Raw genomic sequence first — 19,394 nt, forward strand, 5'->3', positions numbered from 1 at the left:
TGCCATTCCCCAGTTTCTTCCTGCTTCTTTGTTCACACTGTCCCTCCTGCATTCCTTGAATTGATTCCCTGCCTGTTGAAATCCAGCTCAGATGCCACCTTTCCCTGCCTTCTCCAGCTGAAGGGATCCTTTTTTTCTTAAATTTTTCAACAAGGGTGAGAAGTGACTTGTCAGCTCTTCCAGTTTGCTGGAATGGGGTGGGGGTGGGTGGGTGGGCACAGTGAAAATGAGGTTCAGTGAGGGTCACAATCCGGTGTCCTCCATTATACACAGTGCCTTAACATTTAAGTCATGGTGTGTGTTTAGAGGTGAGGGGCTTGGGATAATGGGGCCTTTTCTCATAAATCCTGATGGTTTAGAGCAGCTAGGACTTGGCCCATTTTTCCCCAGAGAAAGAACTCAAGATTTATGCTTTTCTTTCCACCGTAAGAGCTCGAGAGAGGAGTTACATTTCTTTGGGTATTGATTTAATCTTTGGCTTTAATCTCTGTTTCAGCGTGTCTGCATCAATATTTGTTGATGAAACAGCAGAAAACTGATCCCTGTTCTCTTTTCTCCATTGTCTGGGTCAGCATCACAAATCTTGGGAGGAGGCACTTGGAGAATGATAAAACTGCATTTTGTGTGGGGTATTCTAACCATTAAAGAAAAAAGCCCTATAAGTAATGATGACACATCTATTCTGTATTCCATAGTTTGGAAACTTGACTAATAGAAAAGTGTTTGACAGTGAATGGTACATTCTGATTAACGGGATTTCTGGAATATTACTGTTGAGGGCACTACCATGTCTTCCTACTATTCCTCAACGACCTATTCTTTCCAAGAGGCCCTCTCCCAAACTCCCTGTATCCAGTCTGTTGCCAAATCCTGATTTTACTTTCACAAAACATTTCTCATGCATTTCATTCTTTCTGCTCATACAGCCACCACTCTGATACTGGCTCTTATGGTCTCCCTGTTTTAGGTCAGTCAGTCTGTCCTCCATTACCCAGGCTTCCTATTAGTCTTCTTAAGCATAGACATGACCATGTCTTCCCCCTCACCCCCCAATTCAGTAAACTCTACTTGTTCCATATCCCTGCCAGAGTCAATGTGGTAGGTGCTCTATACATTTTTTATTTGAACTGAAGGGGAAGAGCCCCAGTCTAGGCAGATTCTGTTCAGTTTGTCCAAGTTGTTGGGGCAATGAGTGATAGAAATCCAGGTGGTACCCCAGTAACTAATGACTTCATTAGCTCCCCTTTGTCCTCAGTTTCCTTGTTATATCCGGTATTCATTGTCAGCGTCTGGGCCTGGTAATTTCTTAGAGATGAGTTTCTCTCAGCCTCTCTGTTCACCTATAATTCAGGGCCATACTCAAATGTTAATATCTTGCCTTCTGGGAACTGTCACTGATATTCCCTTCTCCCAGGGGACTAGTTCCTAGATATACAGAAAGAATTCTGGCTTAGGTATGATGAAACCTGAGTTGTAGTCCTGGCTTGATGACTTTGGATAACTGTTCGTTTTCCTTGTCTATCAAATGATATTGGACTAGACGATCTCTAAGATCTCTATCAGCTCCAAAATCATATCGATCTATGTTTTGACAGAATTGTAGAGCTAGACTACTGTACCTCTTTCAAAGGTGAGGTGTGAAGCACAAGATGTAGGAAATCTTTACCTAAATTTTCAGTTAGAAATGCAGTAATTAGTCATGTTAACAGAGACTGAAGTTTTATAGTTCTGTTTTTTTTTGGGGGGACACCTTTCAAAAAAGAAAAAATAGTTCATTTTTTGGGATGAGCTAAGTGTATCCCTGCGTGAAAGCAGGAGGATGGAATGCTGGATTGAAGAATTATGTGTTGGGAACTAAGGTGTATAAAAAATTTGGGAAGGCAGGAGGGAGCTGTGAAGGGCTTTGATTGCCAAACAGCATTTTGTATTTGGTGAGAGTGTGTGTTTTGATCAGACCTGTACTTTATAGGAAAATCATTTTGGTGACTGAATGGAAGATTGATTGGAGTAGGAAGATATTTGAGTCAGGGGGAGATCCACCAGCAGGTTACTGTGATTAGCAGGTAGTGGTAGTGTGAGATCATGAGGATCTGCAGGGGGTGGGAAAGTCAGAGGAGAAAAGATCTAGTTATAGGAGATGCTGCAAAGGTGAAATCCACATGCCATAGCCACAGTTTGGAAATGAGGGATGAGAGGTAGTGAGGATCCAGGATGATTCCTAATTAAGTAGTGAGCCTGAGGGATGAGAAGATCCTCTACAATAATAGGGAAGATAGAGGATGGGGAAGAATTGGGGGAAAGATAATGAGTTTGGATTTGGATGTATTGAGTTTAGTATGTCTGCTAGACATCTATCTTGAGAGTCTGAAAAGCATTTGGAGATGGGAGATTGAAATTGCAGCGAAGTTGGGGCAGTTTGGAGAATCATCAGCAAATCCAAAGGGCTATCAAACTGTGCCATATTCTTTGATCCAGTAGTGCTACTCCTGGGTTTGTATCCCAAAGAGATCACAAATATTGGGAAAGTATTCACATGAGCAAAAATGTGTTTTTGTGGTGATGAGATGGTTGAATAAGTTGTGGTATTTGAATGTAATGGAATACTATTGTTTTATAAGAAATGATGAGCAGGCAGATTTCAGAAAAAGCTGGGAAGACCTGATGCTAAGTGAAGTGAATAAAACCAAGAGAACATTGTACATAATAACAGCAACATTGTGTGTGATCAACTACTATAGACTTGGTTCTTCACAACAATGCAGTGTAATGGAAAACGATATCTTTATCCAGAGAGAGAATTTTGGAGAGTGAATGCAGATTGAATAAATACTATTTTCACTTCTTTTTTTTTGTTCCTTTCTTGAGATTTTCCCTTTAGTTCTGATTTTTCTTTCATGGCATGACTAATATGAAGATATGTTTAAAATGATTGCACATGTATAATTTATTTTCTTGCTATCTTAGGAATGGAAGAGGGAAGAGAAAGATGGAAAAAATTGGGAACTAAAAATCTTATAAAAATGAATGTTGAAAATTATCTTTACATGTCATTGGGGGAAAAAGTTAGATGGTAATTAAATCCACAGGAGCTGATGAGATCATCAAGTAAAGTAATATATAGGGAAAAGAGAAGAGGAACCAGGATAAGCTCATGAGGAATACCTGTGGTTAGAGGCTGTGATCTGGAAAAGAATTCAGGGAAAAAAGTGGAGAAGAAGTTGATGGGTAGGGTGAAAACCAGAAGAGAAGAGAGTATCAAGGAAAAGAGGGGTGATCCACAGTGTTAAAAGCTGCAGAGGTGTCGAAGAGATTGAAGCCTAAGAAAAGATCATTGGCTTCAGCTCCTAAGAGATCACTAGTAACTTTGGAGAGAGCAATTTCAGAATGAGAAGGTTGGAAGCCCTATCAATTATTAGAGGTTAAAAAGAGAATGAGAGAAGAGAAGCAGATGTCTGTGGTAAATGGCCTCAAGGAGTTTAGCCAAAAAGAGATATAGGACCATAGGGAATGGCGATGGAAGAATCAAGTGAAGATTCTTTCAGGATGGGAGAGACAGACATGGGCATGTAGAGAAAGTATCAGTCTCTAGAGAGAGAGAAATTGAAAATAAGTGATAGATGGAGGATATGGGTGGGATACTGATGGAGGTGGTTTGGAATGGGATTGCTTCAGCGGGTAGAGAGGTTAGCCTCTATAAGGAGTAGGGCCACCATGTCATGTGAAATGGGAGGTGAAGGAGGAGATAATGGTAGAAAGTATCTGAATGATAAGAGATGGGGAGAGGAGGAAGCTCATAGCAAACGGCCTAAATTTTTTGGTAAAATTATGAGAGAAGATTCTCAGCTGAAAAGGTTTGGGGAATCAGAGCTATGAGAGATTTGAGAAGAGCTGAAAAGGTTTGGGAGACTCTCTGTGGAGAGGGGAGTGGATGAGAGGAATATAGTGAGTGGATAAGGGAGGTATTGTGGGATTGTCTAGCAGTCAATTGATATTGTGTAACATAAATTTATGATGGACCCAGTCTGTGATTTTCCCCATTTTTGTTCAGTAGCATGTCATGCGTGTGGAAGCAAAGGTAGTGAATTGTGGGAGTGATCCAAGGCTGAAAGTTGGCAGGGCATAATCAGTGATGAGGGAGCTAGGGAATCAACAAAGGAGAACAGTGGAGGGTTGAATCGACTCATCAAAGAATCTAGATGGGGAGAAAAGGAGAGTGGCTAGTGCAAGAGATCGATCCCAGTAGAGTTTGTGCTGGCTCCAGACGGGGATTTTGCCTCTTTATTACTTAGCTTGAAGAGTCAAAATATAACTTGGGTGGTCTTGGGTACAATTTTTGTGGATGAATGTTTCTAGAAAGCTCATTTGATAGATGCCAGTTGTGGTTTTTTTAAGGGCGTGAGGGTGTGAATCAGGAGAGAGGGCAGATCGCTGGAGGTAAAAACGACCTATTCTGCTCTGTGGGAAGCACATTTTTCTGAATGCTTCAGGTACCCGCTGCAGGCCTGACAGCTGTATTGTCTGGGGTTGGTGTGGGTGGAGGCCACATTGCAGCTATCTTTGAGAGATGTTGCCAAGAATGAGGGGCTATAAGGAAGTCCACAGTTCATCATTAATTTTCTGTATTTGGAAGCCAAGCTGGCTCACCGGGTGTGTGTACAGGGGAGGGCTGGTGGAAGCCTGGGAGTGTTTTGGTTTGGTTTTGACTTGTAGGAAGGGCCGTCTCATTCTTTACTTTCTGTGAGTGTATGATTTGAGGAGGCTTTTTGAAAAAAAAAAACAATTGAGGGATTGGTGTACATTAAGTTTTTACAGGACAATATCAAGGGAGTCTAGCAGGAAAATCATTGTCTTTGGGGTCATAACAGGACACTTGGAGTTTGTCTCTGCATTGCCCTACACACTGCCACACTAGCCATGAGCTGGGGCAAGTCAGGAAAGGTCTGTGTCCCCATCTGCTCAATGAGGCTGGACCAGATGGATGGTCCCTAGGTTATTGTATAGAGCGAATAACCTGATTTCTGCTACTGGTACTTGGTGTTAGGGACTTCAGAAGTCTTCCCATCTGACTCACCTCATGTTACACATGAGGAAATTAGAGGTGAGGAAGGTTAAATGATTTGTCCACCATCACTTAGGTGGAGTCTCTGGCTCCAGAAGGGGAAGGGAAGGGAATAAGCTTTTATATAATGCCTATTATGTGCTAAGCATTAATACACAATAGTAGGGCAGCAAAGAGGTGCAGTGGATATAGGGCAGTATCTAGAGTTGGGCAAAATCATCTTCATGAATTAAAATCCAGCGTCAGACACTTAACTAGCCATGATCCTTGACAAGTCACTTTACCTTGTCTGCCTCACTTTCCTTATTTGTAAAATGAACTGGAGAAGGAAATGGCCAAACCATTAAAATATCTCCGCCAAGAAGATCCCAAGTAGGATCATGAAGAGTCAGACATGATCGAAAAGTGACTGAACAAAATCAAACCAAAATATTCTGCCATTTGATACTCACAACAACCTTTCCAGGTGGAAGTACTGTTATTATACCTTATTTTAGAGTTGAGGAAACTGAGTCAAATGGAAAGTAAGTGATTAGCTCATAGTTACATGGCTAGTAAATAAGATTTGAAGTCAGGATTTCCTATTGTACTATTTTTCTTTTTCTTTTTAATTTATTCTTTTTTTGTTTTGTTTTTTGGATTTTTTTGCTGAGGCAATTGGGATTAAGTGACTTGCCCAGGATCACACAACTAGGAAGTATTAAGTGTCTGAGACCGTATTTAAACTCGGGCCCTCCTTATTTCAGGGCTGGTGCGCTATCTACTGTGCCATCTAGCTGGTCCTGTACTATTTTTCTAAGGACATTCAGAGCCAGAATTTGAATGAAGCTTATGTGACTCTTAGCTTTTTTTTTTTTTTTAATTTTGTTTTTTCTATCTGCCAGCACATAGTAGATGCTTAACATATATACTTGTAGTTTGATTTCCATTGCTCTATGCTGGGAGTTGAGGATGGTTCTGGGGAGGAAAGAAAACACAGGTCAGTGAGTAGCACCGAATGGAAATGACCTACTTCATATCTTGGCTTGGACCCATGAGGAGAGCCATCTTCCATGAGGACTGCAGGCCATCCCCTCCTCCTTCCCACCTAGGCCAGCTCTCCTTTTCCCTCAACTCTCTTTCCAGGTTTTTCTCTTAGCATTTAGTGTTTCTCTCTCATGCTGATTTTATTCTTTCATGCTCAGCCAGGATCTGCTGAATTGCTGGGGCACAGTAGGCGCTCAGCCGGGATCTGTTAAATTGTTGGGGTGCAGTAGATGCTCAGCCGGGATCTGTCGACTTGCTGGAGGGATGGGACAATCTTGGCTCCAAGTCCCAGGCTGGCTCTGTCCTGTGACGGCTGGAATTGGAGACCATTTTCTCCTATGTTTTCTGAATCTCCTGCCGGCCTGGTGGGTGGGGCCCCTTCCATTCCTGCGTGAACCCCAGGCAGTTTCCTGACTTCCTGATCGTGCCTTGTCATGCCCAAGATTTTTGCCTCCCTGAAGCCCGGCCCTCCTTCCTGCCAGGGCTCTGCTTGAGGCCTGGCCCCAGCTCACTGCACTGTACGTTTGGTGCTTGGAACGAAACCGAAGCCGCCTGTGTTAGCGAGAGTGGGACTCGCTGAGCATGTGCCGTGGTCCTTGGCCTTGGGATGGCAGGAAGCGGGGCTCCAAGGAGCTGCAGAGGCAGGATTTGGGGAGATGGAACCTCAGGGAGCTGACAGTGCAGAAACATGTGTGGAATGTGCCTGTTTTGATAAATGGGCTATTTTTAGGTTGTAGAAAAGGAGCGGTTTCATCCCTATAGTGGAATCTTGCAGTGGTGTTTGTAACTTAAACTAATCAGCTTAGGTTCTGCCAGAAAAGTATCAGGTGGCTTGTTCATTTCCTCCTAACCTTTGGTACCAGCCAGTTAACCCCTTCAGCCCAGTTGCTGTGGAGGCCAGGCCTTTTTTTGGCCAATTGCCCTAGGAGATTCACGCAGAAGGATTTTTGTGAGCCAAGTGGTACCCCAAGGATGGAGTGAAATCTTTGCCTTAGGGATGAGCAGGGCCATTGAAGGAAATCCGGAGTTGTTGGAAGTAGCACTGGATTTAGGTAGAGTTGGGGGACCACCTCTGTAACATGAAGGAGTTGGATAAACTACTTGATACTTTGTATCTCTGGCACTTCATAAGTGTGATACATGTTGGTAACTGATGGATTGATGATTTCTAAGGTCTCAGCTCTATATCCTCCAGTGATGTGACTTCCATCACCTAAGTGCTAGAGACTTGTCACGTACCTTCCTAGCCGCCATTCCCGTCTTGGTTTTTGTGCCTCCCTCAGTACTCAGTAGAAGTCTTGTCCAATCTTCCAGTCTGCTTCTTAAAATCCTGTCTATTCTTTTTTTTTTTTTTTTTTTTTGCTGGGGCAATTGGGGTTAAGTGACTGGCCCAGGGTTATATACCTGGGAAGTGTTAAGTATCTAAGTTCAAATTTGAACTCAGGTCCTCCTGACTTAGTTAATTCTGAATTGCTGCTCACTGTTCACCCTTCTAGCACCTTATGGGAAAAACAAGGGAATCGGGAGGATGTAGAGATTAGAATGGAATGAGAGGCAGGAGATACTTCAAAACCAAACAAAACCAAAGCCTGAAGAAGAAACAAACAAGTGGAAACCAATATGTCCCGCACATAACTCCCTCCCCGAGTTTGGAGAGGCTGTGTGGTCATTTGTGTTTATAGCTTCCTGCTGGGGCAGGTCTGCCTCTTAAATATTTCTGTAATGCTTCTTCCCACACAGTGGTGATGTGCTCTTAGCAGGCAGCTTGTGGGGGTGTGGCAATTTGCAGCCCCAGGGGTCCTTCTCTCTAGGGTGGCCCTGTGTAGTGTCCAAGACTGAGTCTGAAAGACCCATTCTTAGTGATTTCTTGGGCAAACTGAAAGAGCCCAACAATGGCCAGGCAGCCCATAGGTAGTAGTGGCTGATGGAACTTGCCCAGCTCTGTGGGAAATGGAGATGGGGGGGGGGGTGTTAATGTAAGGCAGGGATTCCTATTCTCTTTCTCCTGAGCATTACAGATAGAGGTCCCCACTTTGAGATTATTTTTGCTGGTCTTCTTTCATTGGTTTTCTCTGATAAATTTGCAAGTTAGCCCCTGGTGGACAGGGACCTATTTTGGGGTTATTTATATCTTTGGATTTTCAGCAGCTAGCCCAGTGCCTGAAACACAGGTAGGGGATATGGACTGGGCCTGGGATTTTATCAATTTAAAGAATAGAATTTCTGAATGAGAAAGCTATCCTTGCAGGTCAGTCAGAGCCTTTTCTACAATGTATATTCTTAAAGGCTTGCCTAGAACACAGAGAGGAGCTTGTCTAGGGCCAAGACAACTTGTATGTGACCCAGATGGGACTTCTACCCAAGTCTACCTGGCTCCGAGGCCTGTTTTCACCTGCAACACAATGTTGGCTGGTGCATATGGAGCTTTTCATAAATGCTTATTAACTGAATGAAGGAAGATTGTGTGGATATTTGTATAGCAATGCACAAACATTTTCCAGAGCTTCTATTCTAGACACAATCTGAAGTACTGTTGAAGACAAAAAAGGCACGAGGCATTTATTGGCCCCTCCTAGAAACTCAAAAATCTAATTAGGGAGACAAAATATGTCATTTTGGTCTGACTCAGGGTTCTGTCAGGCCTTGGTTTACCTGAACTTTATTTCCCCTAACCCCAAGTACATTGCTGTGAATACAGGAGTTGCTTTAGTGAATGTTATTATTGGATAAAGGTTACAGCTTTTCTCCAAACAAGTTTGCCAAAAATTTGAGAGGAGCAATAATGGTTATTATTTTTTGGTGTGTGAATATGCTGTTTTTCTCTCAAAAAGTCTTTATTTGAAGGAGCATAGACTATAGTGATCATTCTCATATATTTAGGTATTTATTTGTATCTATTGAAATTATGTCCTTTTAGTATATTATTCTGATGTGTTTGAGGTTCAGTATAAAATGATGAGATTGAGGGGAGCAATTGGCATGAAATGTTGGGTTTTAGTCACAATCGCCATTCTCTTTGGCAAAAGGTAGGTTTATGAGAAAAGGTTTATTTCTAAGAGGAGGTTATAGACAGAATGATAAATATGCAATAAATTTGGGAAAGCAATAGGGTTACCAAGGAAAGGAATTTGGAAGAAACTATTAAAGGAATATATCTTGAGGTGGGAATACTCCACTGATTAACAGGCTAAATCCAGAAGGATTTAGTACCCTAAAAGAGTTAGTTAGCTATATGAAGGAAAAAGACACCATGAGGCAGCAGACTGGGCTGATCCAAGAGGGATTCAGCAAGGAGGGTTTGGCCCGTGGATAGATGGATTTATAGAAGACATTTAACTTAGGGGTTTGACGTAATTTGGATTTCTGACTCCACACTGCAAGGTAGAGCTACCCACGACTTCAACAGGAGGTGGGAATGTAAGGTTGAGCTGATCCTCATCAGTGCCCTTCCCTGCTTGCCTCAGGGAGTAATCTTAACAGTACTTCAGGCTTTCTTTGCCAACCCCGCTCAATGATCCAGGACTTCATCAGTTCAACAACCATTTTTAAATGAACCTTGACTGTCCATCGCCTTTCTCCACTTCTCTACCACCAGCTTCTCAAAGCCAGAGTGATTTTTTTTCCCCTTTTGAACTTTGATGTCATTTATTTAAACTCAATGTTCATTTAAGCACTACTTAAATACTTATTGTATGCTAGCTCTAGGTCCTACGTATAAAAAAATGAATTGAAAACATGTCTGTGTCTTCTTAAGTTTATATTCTTTTAAAAAAATTTAATAGTATTTATTTTTCCAATTATATGTAAAGGTAGTTTACAATATTCATTTTTGTAAGATTTTGAGTTAGAAATTTTTTCTCCCTCTCTCCCTTACCTACCTCCTCCCCCCTCCTTAAGACAGCAAGTAATCTCTATAGGTTATACATGTACAATCATTTAAACACATTTCCATATTAATCATGTTGTAAAACAAAAATCAGAGCAAAAGGGGAAAACCACAAGAAAGAAAAAGCAACTAAAAAAAGAGATTAAAATAGTGTGTTTCAATTGACATTCAGTCACCATAATTCTCTCTCTGCAGTCAGATGGCATTTTCCATCTCAAATTAATTAGAATTGTCTTGGATCAATGTATTGTTGAAAAGAACTCATCACAGTTGATCATTACATGATCTTGTTGTTACTGTATATAATATTCTTCTGGTTCTGCTAATTCTACTCTGCATCGGTTCATCTAAGTCTTTCCAGGCTTTTCTGAAATCAACCTGAAGAGCTTATATTCTAAAGGAAGTTACAACAGATATAAAAATAACTGATTTGGAATGAGATCAGTGCAAAGTTAAAGGCTAATATTTTGGAAGCAAACCATGTAGACCAACTTCTCTCTTTTGGCAGGTAAGAAAACTGAAGTATAGGGAGCTTAAATGATTCTCTCAGGGTCACAAACTTAATAAGAAAGTGTTAAGAGAAATTTGAAGTTAAGATAACTTCCTTTAAGAACTGGTTCTAGAAAGGAAGGAATCAAAGAAAGCTTTTAATGGGAGAGGAAGCCCTAGAGTTGTAGAGACAAAAAGAAATATGGCCTAGGTTGTGTTATAATAGGCAATCAAGGAGGACAAATACATAATTATTAAATGCTAAGGATCATACAGGCAAAATGCTATGAGGAATGTGAGAAAGGGGTAGAGCTCAGAGAAGACTTCACTGAGCAAGTAGCAACTGAATTGGACCTAGAATGGTGAGAAAGGGTGTCAATAGCTGGAGAAGATATTAGAGAGAATAGTCCCAGTTAGACAAGGAGTTGACTTTGAACAAAGGCTTGGGCAGCAAAGGCTTGATTGGGATGTAGATGAGAGGATTTAGGGAGTAGTGTGAGTTTAGGACTAGACAAATAGTTTTGAGCCTGATTGTGGAGGGCTTTTTGAATGCCAAGATCAGGAGGTTGCTGTTTGATTTGGTAGGGGACACAAGAAGATTCAATGCTATGTCCTATCAAAAGCAAATATAGTTTGGGTAGAAAGTAAAGGTGCCTAATGTATAATAAGCTTTTCTCCTCATTTCAGGAGGGTATATATAATTAAAAGAAGTTTTGCGTTTTGTACAAAAGTATTAGCCACTGATTAGCCAAGGGAATGATATGGTTAGATATGAACTTTAGGAATGTTGATGTTAATTCTTGCTCTACCACTCCTGAGTTCATTGTCTGACCACGGAAGTCACTTTTCCCTGCAACATCCAGTTCCAAAGGACTGGGTAAGATGGTGATACCATGAAAGAAAAAAGATCATAGGCTCCTAAAACATGAAATTGGAGGTGACTTTCGGCTTCTTTAAGTGTCTGGCCCCATAGTATGGTTTTTGTTTTGTTTTTTTGCTTAGGCAATTGGGGTTAAGTGACTTGCCCAGGGTTATACAGCTAGGAAAGAAATGAACTCAGGTCTTCCTGACTTCAGGGCTGGTGCTCTATCCACTGCATCACCTAGCTTGGCCCTCCTTCCCCTCTTAGTATGTTTTAAAGAATTGTTTGTTGATTGATTAATTGTAAGTCTTTTACTTCTAGTCCAATCCACCTCATTTTACAGATCAAGAAACTCAGGGTCCAGAAAGATGAGGTGACTTGGCCAGGCAGTATAGAGCAGAACCAGGATTTGAATTCACTCTCACTGCTGTTTGCATTAGAGTATGTTGAATTTGGAAGAATTTCCTGGAGGAGTCTCAGAAAGTTCAATAAAGGGTGATAACAACAGCTCAAAGCTATGGGCCCTCACATTACTATATCCATTTTATAGATGGGCCATAAGAAAGGTTAAGTGTCTTTTCCTAGGATTTCATCAGTAAGTTTCAATAAACTAGGATTTTACTATAAGTGTGAGAGCTGAGCAGGAGTAGTTGAAGGGCCTATAAGTTTTTAGGCAATCTGTTTCCTCTTCCTGATCCACACTGTACGACATTTAACCTCAGGGTCAATGAGAAAAGACCCCTGATACCTTTGGTCCTTCTATTCTCTTTCTTCCCGGTGGTTTTGCACCCATCTGAGCTATTACTTATTTTTCACAGGATATCATGGATCTAGTCCAATGCCCTTATTTGACAGATGAGGAAAATAAGGTCCAGAGAAGTGAAAGGTCGCACATATTCAGTGGCAGAGTGCAGAATTGAAACCAGAGCTAGTCGCCTTTCTGGACTTAGTGGCCAGTTCTGCGCTATTTTAGAGAGAGATGGTGCTGAAGAAATGGGAAGGATCTTTGGATTTGTGCAGAAGCAGTATTCAAACTGTAAATTCCACATGTCCTTTTTATTAAAGTACCCTGCTCTATCATGATTACAGAGTTAAGAGGTAACAAAGTCATGATCTGATTTCAGCAACTCTGCTTCTAGGTCCAATGGCTCTTAATCTTTTGTTTACTTACTGATGGGAAGGAAAGAGAGTGGTAGGGATAGTCCCCTTCTCCTTGTCTCTCTCCCATTTGGAATGCTCCAGGGAAGATCCAGGCACAGATAACTCTTTTTGAATTCTGACTACCCACTGTCAATATACTCAGTCCGGATTCCACAATACCCGTTACGTTACAAGACTTTCCTTAACCTGTAGTTAGATTATAGAAGATGACTAATTAACCAGAGGCTCAAGGGATCTGACCAAGAGAGACAGATTAGGACTTTTTTCCCTGATAGAGAAGTTCTTCATTGATTAGAAGAAGCTATTCATTATGAGATTCTTCAGTTCAGCAAAGCTGGAAATTAGAAAACAGATCATAGCCCTTCAGCAGCTTTATACTTCATGAGAAAGAACTTTAAAGGGATTAAGAAATGAAATCGGTGTGGTGTAGAAGGAGGAAATGTTAAAATCCTTATGTAGGCAGGAAGCTAACGAGTACTTGGACACAGCCTATAATTAAAAGTAGAACTAGATTGGTTTCCCATGAGGAAGAAGACAGAGGGCCCTGGGTTGATTGTTTTAAGAGAATACTAGGGTTCTTCTAATAACCTTCATGCTATTCCTACCTGGTGATAGGTTGAACTCATGGCCTTGTTCAGTCATGTAAAAGTAAGTTTCCAGTACCCAGTAGAGTTTGTATCAGTGTAGACGGATGGTTTGATGCCCGTTGGAGTGGACTGAGGTGGGGACAATCTGTACTCTTCATAGAGGACTGAACATTTAGGGTTTGTGGGTAGGAACTTGAATAGATCTGACATCTGTCTCATAGAGTGAGGGTGGGAGCAGAGCTAGAAAATAGAAGAGCTGGATGGGAACTTAGAACCTTGTGTGTTATAAAACAGAATGTCAAACCTAGCAGGAACTTCCAGTGTGGAATGTAAGTGCAGCAAGGGATCTTAATGATCCCTGAGTCCAGAGAGCCTTATTTGAGAAACATATTGCTAAGCTCAGAGAAGACAGGTGGTGATTGAAGTTGAGAGAACGAGGTGATGGCAGCAGCAGTTTTAGCACCCTAGTCTCCTGACTCACAGGCTGTTGTTCTTTTGGTATACTGTGTTGTCTCTATAAAGAGCCCAGATCATCCTGCATTTGTTCTTCCCCTATATTAGGATGATAGTTCCGTGGTTCAGCTGTCGCCTTCTCTGCCCAATCTGCTTAGTAATATCAATTCTCTTTAAGTACCAGAGGCTCCCCATCCCTTTTACGCTCAAGTGCAGACTTCTCGGTTTGGCATAGGAAATCCCTCCCAATCAAATTCCAACCCTACTTTTCCATTCTTGCGACATATTTCTTCATACATAGCCTAGCCACGCTGGCTGTCTTGTGTTCCTCACATGGAGCTTCTGTTTCTTTGCCTAGCACAAAAATTATATAAGGTCCTCTAGTTGCCAGTACCTTCCCTTCTGCAAATTACCTTGTAATATACTACCTTTGGTACAAAATACAATGAGTGTGTTACATTATTGTACATTTTGTTCATATTTGAATATACACGTACATTCTGTTTCCCCAATAGAGTATAACCCTACTGAGGGCAGAGACTTTTTTTTTTTTTTTTTTGGTCTCTGTATCTCCAGTACCTAGATATTTGGGGCAGCAAGGCAGTGCAATGGATAGAGCACTGAGCCTGAAGTCAGGAAGATCTGAATTTATATCCAGCCTCATACACATGTAGTAGTTGGACAATCCTGGACAGATCACGTAAATCCCATTTGCCTCAGTTCCTTATCTGTAAAACTGGAATGTACCAAAGAAGACAAACGGCAAATCCCTCCAGGATCTTTGCCAATAAGGCTGAACAAGACTGAATGACTCAGCTATCTGACACAGTTCCTGTCACATAGTAGGCACTTAAAAAATGCATATTGATTGAAGACTCTATTTTTTTGTTAACCAGTACTGGTTAAGAGTTAATTATTAAAAGGTGAATAACTTTGATCTTACCAAGAGAGGTGACCTAATGTCAATAAACTCAATTCAATCCTATCTGGGAAGCATTTTAAAAGCATCTACTGTGTGTAGGCCACTATACTATGAACTAGAGGTGTACAAAGGAAAAACTAAAGCTATTTCTCCTTCTTCTCTGCCCCTCCAACTGAATTGAATGACTGGTAGATTCTTTTTTTTTTTTTTTTTTTTCTGAGGCAATTTGGGGTTAAGTGATTTGCGCGGGGTCACACAGCTAGGAAGAAAGAAGATTCTTTAACTAACCTTGAAGGTCTCCTCCGTGCCCAGAAATATGAGATACTGACTTTATGATTCAATTAAGGAATTAAGCCATTCGCAAATTAAAAAAAAAAGGCATGAGATAAGATTAAATAACAAATTGCATGACATAGATAATTAGCATAATAGTAGATAATAAGATACTAATTTTTCAGTGACATGCAGCTTGGTATAGTGGATATTGGGTAGAGTTTGGATTTAGAAAGCTCTGGGTTCAAATTCTGCCTCTGATAACAGTAACTGTGTGACCATGGGCTCTAGGCAGCTTTCTAAGGGTAAGAGCTTTTGATCCTTTTTGTGTCTGATAAAGTCCATTGAACCCTCTCTCAGAATAATGCATTTAAATGCATAAAATAAAATTTACCAAACTACAAAGGAAACCAATTATGTTGCAACTCGCTTATCAAAAAGTAAGTTCATAAGGTTAAAGTTAAGAATCTCTGTGAGTTTCTCCACTGAGAATTCCTGCACTGGTAAAGTTGTTCAGCCTTCCTTCATAGTTGTTCAGCCTTTCTTCATAGTTGTACATTCCAGATAGGAAGGACAAAAGGAGTGAGAGGGGAGATCATTATGTTAGATGGTCAGAAGAAAAGGTTTGTGGGAGGTGGGATAAGAGAGCGTCTGGAGCCAGGAAAAATTGGGTAAAGTATATATTAGCAGAGAGGAGGGGGAGAATCCATCATTCCAGGCCCTTCTGTCCTCCACTATCTTTTGAAGTCTGTTCAAGATCATGCTTGTTGTTTCCACAACACTATATCCATCTCTTCCTCTGCCGTTCCCTTTTCCTTTTGCCTTCAATCTTTCCCAATATCAGTCTTTTCCAGTGACTCTCGTCATCTTATGTGGTTAAAGAATTTAAGCTTAAGCTTTACTATTTGACTTTCCAGAGAATAACTTGAATTAATTTCTTTCAGTTTTGACTGGTTTGTCTCCTTGTTGTTCTTCCATTACTTTTATTTGCCAGGAAGTGTTGGGACTGGTGTTTTTGATGTTAATCTTCAAACTAGCTTTATTCTCCTCATCAAGAGGCTTCTTGATTCTTCACTTTCTGCCATCAGAGTGGCATCATCTAAATATCTTTGACTGTTAATATTTCTCCTGGCAACTCTAAAATCTGGTTTTTGATTCATCCAGCCTGGTATTTTGCCTGAAGTACTCTGCATATAAGCTGATTATATAAGGTGACAATATATAGCCTTGTTGTATTTCTTTTCCAATCTTAAACCAGTCAGTTGTTCCATGTTCAGGTCTAATTGTTGCTTCTTGATGAGTTAGAACCAATCACTACCAACCTGGTCAGATTTAAAAAAATCCACATCTCTAACAAAGTAGGTTTCTCATATCTAAGACACTGGCTTGAGATGTGTAATCCTACTAACCCCTCAGCCAGAGAGAGAGAGAGAGAGAGAGAGAGAGAGAGAGAGAGAGTGTGAGTGTGTGTGAGTGTGTTATTGTCCACCAAAACTATAAGGAATCGATGAGATGACCAGAGGAAGAAGGAACCCCAAGCCTTAGGTCAGCACAAGAAGACAGATACTTCATTCATTTCCTCCCAGAGCCTCCCTTTAAAAAAGTGCTGAATCTCAGCCATCTTTTCATTTCTGACCAGCAGCTCCGCTTGATTTTAACTTCACTATCCTGCCCCCTGCACTGGGTACCCTCTGACAGCCCCCATAGCCTCCTATATACCCTTCCAAGTTTTCTTTTGTGTATTATCTGCCCCTCTTAGATTATAAGCCTCTTTGGGACAGGGATTGTCCTTCTTTTCTGTTATCTCCAGTGTTTAGCACTCTTTGGTGCTACAAAGCGGGCTATTGTCAAGTCAGAAGAAGCTGCACAAGGACATTCTCAAAGTCTCTCTGAAGAAATTAGTATCATTTGTGATAGGTGGGATCTACTGGCACAGTTCTGCCCAGACTCTCTGCTCCACGAGCAAAGTGGAATCGTGGGATGCACAAAACTAGAGCCAGCTCTGTCCAGATGTTCAAATTGTGCCTGACCTATGGACAGACTTAAAGACAATTCAGCCATAGCTATACACACTGTACCTTGGCCCCAACATTATGATATTATTGGTTCTCTTTTAAGTCTTAAGGATGCACAACAACAGCTATTAATAAATGTTTATTGTTGTTTTGCTGTTGTTCTTGGTACTTGTTCTAGGAAAGGCTCAGTCCTATCAGCTCCACCCTCTGTCTAGCTTACCTTTTGTATTCCTCATCACTCCTGATCATTCTGAATTATAATTTCATCCCAGAAGGAGTCTTCAAAACCTTGTCTGACTTCCTCATTTGATAAATGGGAAAATGAAGAACCCCAAAAGAACTACCTGTTCAAAGTCATTGAGCTTGTCAGCAGCACAGTGGGGATTTTAATTCAGATTCTCTAACTCAAATATCAGCAAATATTTATGAAGGACCTACAATGTCCTTATAGAACTTATTCAAAGTATAGTGGGGAGGATGTGGGAGGATGACAGAATGTATTGGAGCCAAAGATGATAATCACTGTTCCTGTTTTCTTCTCTGTGAATTTCTGTCTCATTTACCTCTAAAGGTTTTTATGATCATAAAATGAGGTGATCAATAGGAAGATGTCTTGAGAATTGACATAACAAATTTCTTTTCCCAGATAGTTCAAAGGAAGACTTGAACTGAATATTAGTTTGAGAAAAAAGGAAGAGTTTTAATGCTATTCTTGTTTTAGTTCTTTCCAGTTGTTCATTTGAATGTTAACCAGAGGTCTCTCTGCTTCTCTGGTTTATTTCTATGGCAGTGGTGCAGTGAGTGTACATTCCCATATCCCTCACATTTCTGTATCTCTATAGATACACTATGTAGCACAAAACTGCTTTTCCTCATAACAAGTGGTTATGATCCCCATGGTTCAAATTGGGAAATTGAAGCCCAAAGGAGTTACAGTGACTTGCCATCAACAGGAGATGCTGGAACTCTTACTTGGACCGAGGGGTCCTGACTCTGAGCCTGCTGTGCTCCAGATTTGCTACCATTCTCAGATTTCAGAGATTCACAGATTTTTAGAGCTGAAAGGGACCTTGCAATCTGAACCGATGTAATCTCCAAACAGACAGAGGAGGAAAAGTATTAACAGAGAAATGATGCCTTGTAATCACACTTGGGGCAGAACCCAGTGAGTTCTCCAGCCTGCAGGAGTTCAGGGTACTTCCTGTTTAGACTTGAGCTGATGTTCTGCTTCTCCGTTTAGCCTGTCTTGTAACACCGGGGCATGTCTCCATTTCTTTCTTCTGTGTCCCCTTCTCCCCATATTCTTTGTACTTAACTGGGACAAAATGACCTGCCTTTGAGAGCCTCTCTCTTTGCCTTTGGATGACAAGGCACTGCAGAGTTGCCAAAAGGCATAGGGTAGCTTGTGGGAGAGAAAACAGAGCCAGCCTTATCCTGGGGCCCAGGAGAGCTGCTGTGAACTTCCTAAGGTATTTGCCACTAGGTTTCCTTCAGCTCCAAACCCTGTGTAGGAACCAGCCCCACCCATCCTGTCATTCAGCCTGACTCTCCAGCCTAGTTCTTTGGAATCACTGCTTAAGAGTAGACAAACCAGTATAGTCCTTTTGCTGTTCCATCTGGCCTTAAAAATTTATGGAGGAGAGACTATTCTCCATTCCCCCCTCTTCATTCCTTCTGCCATCAGAGGATAATTTTGGGGGCATCCCTGACTCTGCTGTGATTCCTGTTCAATCATCCTTTCCCCTCTTCTGCAAAATTACAGAAATCTTAAGCAGAAGAGATCTTAGAACATAGAAAGGCAGAGCTGGGAAGCAGGACAGAAAAGGTTTCTAGTCTAACTCCTTCACAGGGAAATTAAGGGCAGCATTTACGAGGCTTTCCATTATCTTCTGCGAAATTTCTTCTCCACAGAAGACTGGCATCTGTGGTTTATTTGAGGGGACTCATTTTTGTAGACCTGGGAAAAAGCAAGTGGGTCAAGTAGGGCTCTGGGGCATCTGAATTGCTTGGTGCTTGTCCCAGTGTGACAATATGATTTCAATCCCCTTCCTTGTATAGTTTCACTTCCTTAAGAACAGATTCCTCTCTGGAGTCAAGAGAACAAGTCATTAAGCAATTGGGTGGAGGATCTGAGGGGAATGGCCTGTATGACTCAAGATGTACAGTTTTGACCTTTTTCTGAAGTCCGAAGTAGTCTGTACAACTGGGATTTAGGGTAGAACCCAGTCTTGGGTAGGTAGGTGTATTTGTGGGAATGCTGCCTTATTATAGTTATGTCATTCATGAGTAGATTAGTATACAGCAGGTGATTTCTAAATGCAGATAGTGGAAATCTATATAGAGTAGACATTTTCACTGAATGACTTCCTTTTTCTTTTTCTTTTTTAAAGGAACATCACATTTAAGAATGTACTTCCTTCTCTCAATTAAATTATAAGCTTCTTAAGGGCAGGTCCTGTTTCACTCTTGCCTTTGTATCCTTCACACATATATAGTAAGTACCTGTCACACCTGATACATGTTTAACCAATGCTTGTTGATGGCTTGACTCAAGAGATTTGAGTTCTAATCCCATGTCTGCTGTGCTGTGTAATCTTGGGAAGTCACTTCCCTTCTTAGCATTTCAATTTTTCTTCCCTAAAATGAGGAGAACCTAGATTA

The 19,394-nt window shown here is 41.1% G+C and overlaps 1 protein-coding gene across 4 annotated transcripts in view; it reads left to right on the forward strand.

The window, feature by feature from the left end:
- The window catches only part of LUZP1 (leucine zipper protein 1), a 99,582-nt gene that overhangs the window by 42,111 nt on the left and 38,077 nt on the right, over window positions 1–19,394 (forward strand). The window lies entirely within an intron of this gene.

The sequence above is a fragment of the Antechinus flavipes genome, chromosome 3 (genome assembly GCF_016432865.1).
Source record: "Antechinus flavipes isolate AdamAnt ecotype Samford, QLD, Australia chromosome 3, AdamAnt_v2, whole genome shotgun sequence".
Lineage (NCBI taxonomy): Eukaryota > Metazoa > Chordata > Mammalia > Dasyuromorphia > Dasyuridae > Antechinus > Antechinus flavipes.